Here is a 10,109-nt window from a genome sequence, read left to right on the forward strand (position 1 = left end):
CAGCTATTTCTGCCCAGAGCTCCGCATTCGTCCACAGAGGAGTGCAGTTCCTGCAGATAACACTCAGGAAAAAAAAAAGCTTCAGGTCATGAACCAGCCATTACAGCATCTTTATTCCACCCGGAATATAAACTTTAGTATTTTAGAAAATGTCATTTCCTCTTCTGTTATAGTGCTTACTTTCTGTTTTCTATCTATAGATCATCTCAAGTGGACTAATAGGTTAAAGCTGCCACATACAATTTTCTCCACTGACCTCAAGGGAAATTTAATTAACTCTCGAAGCCAATGAGACGTTAACTGACCCTGTCGTTGTCTGTGACCTCATTTTTAACCTTTCTTAAAGCAGGTCAGAGATGCTAAGCAGCGCAGAGACAGGACAAGGAAAAGCTCTCAGCTCTGGCTCTTATTTATTACAGGAAAAATGTGAAAATGTAAATTTTACATGTGATCATTTATTCAGATAATAATAATAATATCTGGTTACTTCTGAAAAAATGTGAAAGTGAGGAAATCGCTTGTGGAAATAACTGAATAATGTTGAAAAAAATTAAATGTGGACACAAACGGATAATCATTCAATTTCAAACAAAATTCACATTAAAATCATGTGAAAATAACTGAATAATGTAAAAAAAATCACATGTAAAACGATACAAATCACATGGAGAAAAATGTTATGTATAATAGTGCAATAAATACTTTTGGAAATAGGTGAATCTTGTAAAAATATATGAATTGTGTAAAAATCTCAAGGTAAAAAAATGAATCACTGAAAAGAAAAATCACATGAAATCAAATGAAACTTGAAAATAAGGAATAAATATTTTCATGAGACATGAAAATAAGTTTTCTGAATCAAGTGTCACCTTAAAAAAGAATCATTTGAAAAATAAAATAATGCGGGAAAAAATGAATACTTTAAAAGACATGTGAAAATAAATGAATCATTTGGAAGAATCACGTGAACATAAATGAATCATTTAAAAGAAACGCATGTAAAAAATGAATTGTTTGAAAGAAAAATATTTGAAAATAAATTAATCATGTAAGCTGTATATTAAAGTTGTGAAAATTGTGTGAAACAAAAGATGCTTCCCAAAGAACCATAAATGTGCATGTCTTAGTCCAATGTGTGCATCTTTCTTGTACTTATACAAGAAGTGGCTTTGTGGCTTTGAACAGAGTAAAGCAGTTATTAGAGATATTGAAAATATTTTTAGATTTTTCAGTTTTTTTTTTTACAAAAGTACAGATGTGTTCATCCATGTTTATGCCTTTTTTTATCTGTCAGCATCTGTTCGAATGATAAAACATTCTGCATTATATACAAATAATACTGTATATACGTAAGTACACATTCATCCTGTTTGCCTGTGTGGAAATGCAGCGTAAGATGTATATGTGTGTGTGTGTGTGTGTGTGTGTGTGTGTGTGTGTGTGTGTGTGTGTGTGTGTGTGCGTGTGTGTGTGTGTAGGCGTAGGCGTAGAGACAGAATCAATGGAATTCATTAGCACGATGACCTCCATGGTGGCTGGGGTCATGTCGACTACAGTAGCATGGATTGTCCCTTTTTTCTTGGCTCCAGTGGTGAGGTAACTCGGCTGAGTTAAATGAAGAAGATTAGAGGGGACGGAGGATGCATGCAGACCACAGACATATACAGTACACAACTTACTCTGGTGAACACAGGAGGCTGCATACAAAGGTCATGTTTGAACACAAATGTAATATAATGTAATATAAATCATCTCTGCAGTCTCCTTCTGTACTTTATATATCTAAGATTTTGTATTTCAGTCTGAAATCAGCGTAGTACTGATGTTATTTTGATATAACTCGATTTTCCTTTTGTTTCTTTTGTTTTATGAAAACCTGTTTTAACAGCGTCAAGACATTCCACCAAGTGTTACTAATAGAATAAGACCACTGAGACAAATAATGTATGAGCAAAGATAAACAATGCTATACATAATTTCTCATGTTACTAACTGTACTAATAGCACAGAGATAGTTCATGTAGATCCTGTAGTTTTTCCCCCAGGAAACTCTGGAACATGTTTAGTTTGGAACTGGGAAAAATCAAACTTCCGAATACAGAGTATGATTCTCTATGCATACTGTATGATTCCCTAAACAGATTAACTGTCTAGTATTTTGAATATCTCCTGAAGTAGTATGGCCCAAAATGAGTGTGACTGTTAATCCTGGAAGATATTTCATACTTACTTTGTTTAACCTTGTTTCAACCATTTACATTTGAATGAATACAGCTGTAGGGGCGACTAATGGAAATGATGACTGCATTGTCGTGCTTCTGTGTTTGCCTGGAATGGTACAGTCCAGCTTGTAAGGCAACGAGGACTGTCTGAAGTCTTCAGTAAAAGACGATCTTGTGGTTTTGTGATCTCAGTGAGCATGTCCTGTTGAGATTTACATACCAGAGCTGGAGGCTTTTGTTTATTCTATACAATCATATCTACGGACATTTACTTCCTCTTTGTTTCTGTGAAGATGCCCTAAAGTCTGTCATAGAATTCCCCCTGCGGTTATGTTCCTGTTGGTGGACCATTATAGTAAGGGGTTTTCCTACTTGGCAGCCATATATAAGCACATTTGTTAGTTTGAAATTGGTGTATAGTAATAATAATGAACAAGGCATTGCACTGGGCGCTTATGTACTGTAAGCTTTCTATAGAGCTGGCATTAAAGTGGAACTTGATGTAATAATAATATTGAAGGCTAAAGGAAGAAAGACTGATGATGAATTCATAGTGTGACGCTTGACATGGCTGGCATGCTTACATCAGCACTCTATTTAGATGAATGGCGTGGCTGGGTTGTATGAAGCGAGAGCTATGAAATCACCCAGAACAATGAATGGACTTCCTGTTCCCCCTCTTCCCATGCCCCCTAGAAAGGCAGAGAAATGGGAGGAGGGAAGGAAGAAAGAAAGGGTGGAGGAAAATGGGGGAGGGGTAGTTCACACACGACAAGTTTCATTTTCCGGTCGGAAAAAGCTGAGGGTGACTTCACATCCGGTACTGCTCCAGAGGGACAGGGGGGGGGCTTCTGGTTGTAAAGGTGTACCATAAAATTTACTGCGTCAAAAAACATCTAATATTCCCTGTTCACACACTTGAGCGCATGAGTTCATTTGAGGATTGAGGTAAGATCCAGTAACTGTGATGCTTAAGTTGAATCATTGCCTGTGGTTTTTCCTGTCAGATTTCAACACAGAAAAGAGAAGTAGGTCAAACAGACATGCAGATCCAGGCTAAGCTGATAAAAGTAGAAATATCAGTAGGAAAGAACTTTGTATTTTTTGCCATATTGAGAAGATAGCAAAATAACAGATTGTACAGTTTATCACACTTCCTGCCATGACTATAAATATTAATGAAAGCATGTTGTATTGCACACAGTTAATCACAATACTGATTTTTTTTACTATTATCTTCAGCACAATTATAGAAACAAATAAAAAGAAAAAGAAATCACTTTGTTATTTTTACCTGAACACAATCTTTAAGAGCCAAACACAAAGGCTCGGCTCAATCATGTCAATCATGTCTGAGAAGCTGCTCCTGCTAAAATTCAATTGATTTAATTGGATTAACCTTGATCAAACGCTGTGCTGTTGACATCTATTGCGGATACACATCCGAGCAAGCTTAATTATTGCTAAGGTTAGAAACATCCGCATCATTTTTCCAATAGCATGACTTTTCTCACTGGGTGGAGTCTCACAAAATGGAGGACAAGCTAAATGTGATATTTTATATAACACTTCCTGCCATAACTCTAGGCTACTCAATAAAAAAAAGATGACGTGATGTCAGTGAAGAGGCTGGATTTGATATTATCACAAAAAATGTAACTCGTCATTGTCAAAATTTCTGTCACGGCTAAATTGCTTACTCAACCAGAACTAAGGAGATTTCTATAGGATGATAATTGCAGCTTAAGGGGTAAAGGTGTCAGCTTACTTATCTCCTATTCTGCTGTACTGTATGTTCATTTTCTGTTATTCCTTGGCATATGTCTCACAAATCAGTCTGTTTATTTTTCTCTTTTTTTTTTTACACACACACACACACACACACACACACACACACACACACACACACACACACACACACACACACACACACACAGTCACACTTAAGAATGGCAGTAAACAGTAAATACAGGGGTGGGAAGAAAGCTCTCTTTTTGATGTGCATGCCTTTGACCTTTGCCCCGCTCTCAATAACAACCTGCACGTGAGTCTCAGCTCGCTCTAATGGAGCAATAACACAGATGCCATGCTTTGCCTGTGAGGTCACGGTCGGTGTAATGGATCCTACTGCCACCGCACAGGCCTATGGAGTCTACCTCTCTCTGATCTCGCCTTCAAAGGAACCAAGCCCTGCCCGGCTATCATAAAAAAGACAAACGCAGAGAAAGCGTGTCCAATTGCAAAATCCTGCTGCTATTTGATTATTAACCCTGGAGTCATTTCCCACGATACCCTGCGTTATTTACACTGTGCGATCTGTATGGTGTGTGTGTAGACCTGTGTGCTGTGGGACTTTACCTCGGTGACCCTGAGGAGCGACAGGCTCGGCTATTGTGTACAGAACAAATGGTTGTGTAAAAAAAGATCAGAAAGGTGGGAAAGAACGCTGGAATCAAGTGACCCGACTTGTGATCTTAATCATATACTGTATGTTTACACTATGCAGTAATCCATCAACAGCTCATACTAGAGTTTCTTTTGAGAATTCCTTTGTTTACATGGGGCAAAAAATCTGGCAATTGCAAGCAGTTTTGGTGTCATTGGACTTGGCTAAGTTTTTTAAATAAAAAATATTAAATTCAGGGCTTCTGGCTTTGTTCTGTTCTTTTCCTGTTCTGTTCATTTTTTATTTATTTATTTATTTTTTTTACGAAGTGAGAATTCTTTGCCCAAACCAAAATCCAGGGCAATTTGGATAAAATAGTGCTGTTTTTTTTAAATTAGGTCTTATATATTCATTAGCTTTTGTAGCACTGCATCAATTTTAAATATGTATTTAACATTTAAAGTCTTGAAAATAATATAAAAATGAATTATAATTCTGCTATTTATTAATGAGACCAGATAATGATACATTTAAATGAGACACTACTCCACAAAATTGTCCTGATAATGAATAAAAGTCAGTTGATTTATAAAATATGTATTAAAAACTTCCCCATTCCAATCAGGGTAATATTTTAAGTAAATTATTTTTCACGTAAATAAATTTAAACATAATTTCCCTCAAAATGTCCTTTTTCATTTTCATCTCTTTCTTTTCCATTTTATTTTCTTGGGTGATTTGCTTTTGGTCTGCTTTACTGCTGCTTTAATATTAAATAGGGATAAATACATTTTTAACAGTGGACATTGTCTCAAAGCAGCTTTACAGAACATAAGAAACATAATATAAAAAAAAATGATTCAAGATTAATATTAGACTTTTATTTAAATGTTTTTGTATTTAACCCCGATGACCAAGCCTGAGGTGACTGAGGCGAATATGGTGAGGAAAAACTCCCTTAGATGGAAGAGGAAGAAACCTTGAGAGGAACCAGCCTCAAAAGGGAACCTCATCCTCATTTGGGTGACACTGGAGAATGTGAATATAAATATAAAGTCTGGCAATTGTGTATTGATTAGGAGGTTGTTGTCCTCAAAGACCACATGCATATCTTCATGAAGTGGAATTCAACTGGAGATGGTACATCATCAGATGCCTCAGGATCCTCACAGGATCTCAAAATCTTCATGACACAGAACACAACTGGAGCTGGTACAATCTCTGCATGCCTCGGGATGGGTAGAAAAAGAGAAGTAGTAGAGAGGGATTAGCGTAGCTGCTGTCTATAATAACAGATAGTTGAAAGCATGTGTATGGATGTCTTAACAGCAGAAGGGAAACCATACCCAGTAATATGTCATAACTTTTGATATGGCACTCTCACCCATACCCTGTGAATTCAGATCTTTCTGGATAATATAAATAATAATACTACTGATAATAAACAAAAGAAAGAAAGACAGAAAGTAAACATTACCTGGTCTTACCTTGTCCTTTCTTGCCTGTTTGGTGTACAATTCATCGTGAACCAAGTGACCTCATAAGCGCATAGAGCTTCTGTGTCTTCTAATGAGGTATATAGGCCTCAGACAAGCCCCCTGATGCTCGGTATAGGCCACAGACGCCATAATCAGACAGTTTGCCAGTAAGGCTGTCATTATTGCCCTCTACATAACCCTCTCCACTGTTCTTCTGTTGTTTGTTCTCAACGTAATTGAGCTAGTCAGCATCATTTACTAAGGCTGGAAGATGCTGGCATCCTTGTCTCCTTGTCTGCACTGATAATAATACATTCCAGTGGTATTGTGTTCTGTCACTTCTCTCTCTCACACACACACTCTCTATGCTGTACTATATACTGTATGTTGGTCACAAATATAATATCAGGAAAGAATATAACGGTACAAAAATGACTGATCACTATTTTACCACAGTGCTGTTGAATTTTTGATTCTGATCACTCTGAACAACCAAGAACTAGCATGTTTTAGGGTTGTCACTAACATATACAACATAAAATGTAACTATTAATGGTTAAGTTGTTAAAAATTGTGATCGTTGACAAATTGCTGTGGCAAGGAAGAATACAACACTTCTGGGTTTGCTGTTGATGGAAACCTGAAGGTGTCAGACTGCCCTAATCAACCACCCTGTTGTATACCATATGACATTTGGTTATTGTCGTCTGTTAGCTCAGAAGTGCTATACAGAACAGATCTATACACATCAAAATATTTTGAGGATGAGTCAGTATGCAAAGAAATAGTCAGTCAAATTATGGGAACAATAATACATTGAAACAGTCGCTGTATGTCATGATACTTTCACATCCTCAGGCTACTGAGAAAAAAGGAAATGTCTGATTTTAATTCTGAAAAAGTTCAAAAAAGAACACGGATTATTTCATAATACCATCATGCCAGAGTTGTGAAAAAGTCATGCACTATGTCATTCGTCTCCGGAAAGGAAAACAAACCAATGATGTCAAGCAATGTGTCTACATTTGTCTGTAAGTGAAAGGTCTAAATTCGACAAAGTGATTTATTCTTAGGATGTACATGATCTATTCAGCAGCCAGTCCTTAAATGCACTACCTTTTAAACATTCAGTCACTCTTACTTACAAAAAACTGAGTTACACTGGCTACACAGGCAGGAACAGAGGGCAAAAAGGTAAAAAAAAATAAAAAATAAAAAATAAAGGATATTTCTAAAAATAAAAAATACAGGATTGCTAAACACAGAACAGAGGTTTTGTCAAGCGCTTGTGCAAGGCAAGATTTATGACAATATCTAAATTTAGCATTTGCTAACTCAGTTAAGTTCCTACTTCATTAGAAACATAATTTCATCCACTAAATAGTGTTTATTTTTCATTTTTCAAACATAGAAAATGCCACCTATAGAATGTCTGTTGGTTCTGAAAAGAACCGTCCGCAGACTTTTTTGTCTAGCCCTGCTTATGCGGAACTCTCTTTAAAGTTGTCACATTAATCCATTGACTCTTTTGTTTTCCGATCATCACATCACAATTTTCAACATTTGTTAACACTCTCTCACTCATTTTCTACCGCTTATCCGAACTACCTCGGGTCACGGGGAGCCTGTGCCTATCTCAGGCGTCATCGGGCATCAAGGCAGGATACACCCTGGACTGAGTCTACACACACACTCTCATTCACTCACACACTCACACACTACGGACAATTTTTCCAGAGATGCCAATCAACCTACCATGCATGTCTTTGGACCGGGGGATGAAACCGGAGTACCCGGAGGAAACCCCCGAGGCACGGGGAGAACATGCAAACTCCACACACACAAGACGGAGGCGGGAATCGAACCCCCAACCCTGGAGGTGTGAGGCGAACGTGCTAACCACTAAGCCACCGTGCCCCCCACATTTGTTATCAAGTGTATGGAATTGGGGGGGCACGGTGGCTTAGTGGTTAGCACGTTCGCATCACACCTCCAGGGTTGGGGGTTCGATTCCCGCCTCCGTCTTTTCTCCGCATTTTCTATGTTTGAAAAATGAAAAATAAACACTATTTAGTTGGCACTCTGTCCAGGGTGTATCCTGCCTTGATGCCCGATGACGCCTGAGATAGGCACAGGCTCCCCGTGACCCGAGGTAGTTCGGATAAGCGGTAGAAGATGAATGAATGAATTTATGAATGTATGGAATTGTGTATACACTGTTGTGGTAAAAAAGCTATCATCTTTTGTATCTTTTGTACACTTTTCTGGCCACGAGCTTCAGGATCTTGAACTTTAGAATGCTGCTACAAAAAATTATTGTGAAAGAAGTTTTTAAAGCAATTAGTGGTGAATAAATGAAATAATCCTACATGTTTGCCAACAGGCTAGGAGGAAAGGTCTGTGGTTGGTCATATGCCATGTCAATTGCCTATTTCTGCGAATGCGAGCAGTCTGTCTTAGGAGACTAAGTTCTCGCAGCTGGGAATCTCTTTATAAAACTAAACCAGTAAAATAGCTGAGCGTGTTGCCCGCATGACTGCCTGTTACAATGTCTGCCCAACCTACGCCCCCTGATTAACACACACCCGCTGAGCTCGAAGAGCACGCAACCAATTTAGAAATTCCTTTTGCCAGCGAGTAAACTGTAGCATGCTATCACTTGGCCACAGGATGACAAATTGGCACTCTGGTCACCTGCTCAACCCTCTTCCCTACCTCCCTCTGCTCATCCCTGTATCTATTATATGTGGCTATTTATGAGCCTTTCTCTTTTCCTAGTGATAAAGAATAATACACTTTCCTCTGTCCGCCTTCACTAATGAGATAAGGACAAATGTGATTGAGTCTGCATCTCTCTCTCTCTCTCTCTCTCTCTCTCTCTCTCTCTTTCTCCTTCTGGTGAAGGAGGAGTCATCCATAGACTGTTTTAGCTAATTTAATAAAAACCCCATCAACGTAATGGAGCCAGCTCATGTGGACCGACCAGGCATCAGCGCCTCTCCCCTCCCCATATCACCCCCCCCCTCCTCTTTAGAGCACCATGAGAATCAACAGACTTAAAAAGGGAGAAGAAGAGAAGGAAAATGCTGTGGAGCCACGTTGTAAAATGAAATCAATGATGACTAAGCACTATTTCTAGTCCACCAATTTCCTGTTTGACCCTATAGGGTTCTATACTGACTGTCAGTGTTCAGTGACGCCAGAGTAGTGCATCCTGGGGTGAGTTAGCACAAAAATCTGGATGCATGCTGTATACAGGGAGTAGGAGGTGTCTCTGTGGTACGCAGAGGTGGTACATCCGTTTCTCTCTCAATTTGTTGGCAGACAAAGATCTGAATGAACCTTTTTACTGATATCTCACTGACTTCCTTCCTGGCTTTAGAATGCACCATTTGGCTGCATGCAAATTTCTATGGGCCATCACTCTTAGGTGAACTCTAGCTATCATATCGTGGAATGTAGATCATAAAGAGAGCACTTAGAGTTAGTGTGTATACCTTTCAGCTGATGAAGCAGCTGTCGAATACAGTAAATAATTCAAAGGTTCTAAGATTATATTTGTGGAATTATATCACAGAGATGCTGAATTCTTGATACTGATTAGTGTTGATTTATTTTCTAAAACACCATCTCTGACAGTTACGCAAACTCTAATGCAAATTAATTACAAATTAAGCGGTAGAAAATGAACGAATGAATGAATGCACTCATTCTCATAGTTTATTTCTTCTATAGTTACACGATGGGTGTAGCTGATGCTGAGGATATTTGTGATTGAGTGCAGTGTTGTATAAAGTACTAGAAAGCAATACTTGAGTAAAAGTACAAGTATCGTACTAGAAAAAGACTTTGGTAGAAGTGAAAGTTACCTTTCAGAATATTACTCAAGTAAAAGTCTTAAAGTATCTGATATTTACTGTACTTAAGTATCAAAAGTCATTTTCTGATATTTAATGTACTTAAGTATTTGAAGTAAAAGTAAAAAGTAAAATTTCAGTGATTTTCGGTAGGCATAAGAGCAGG

This window comes from Tachysurus vachellii, chromosome 1, assembly GCF_030014155.1.
Source record: "Tachysurus vachellii isolate PV-2020 chromosome 1, HZAU_Pvac_v1, whole genome shotgun sequence".
Taxonomy (NCBI): Eukaryota; Metazoa; Chordata; class Actinopteri; order Siluriformes; family Bagridae; genus Tachysurus; species Tachysurus vachellii.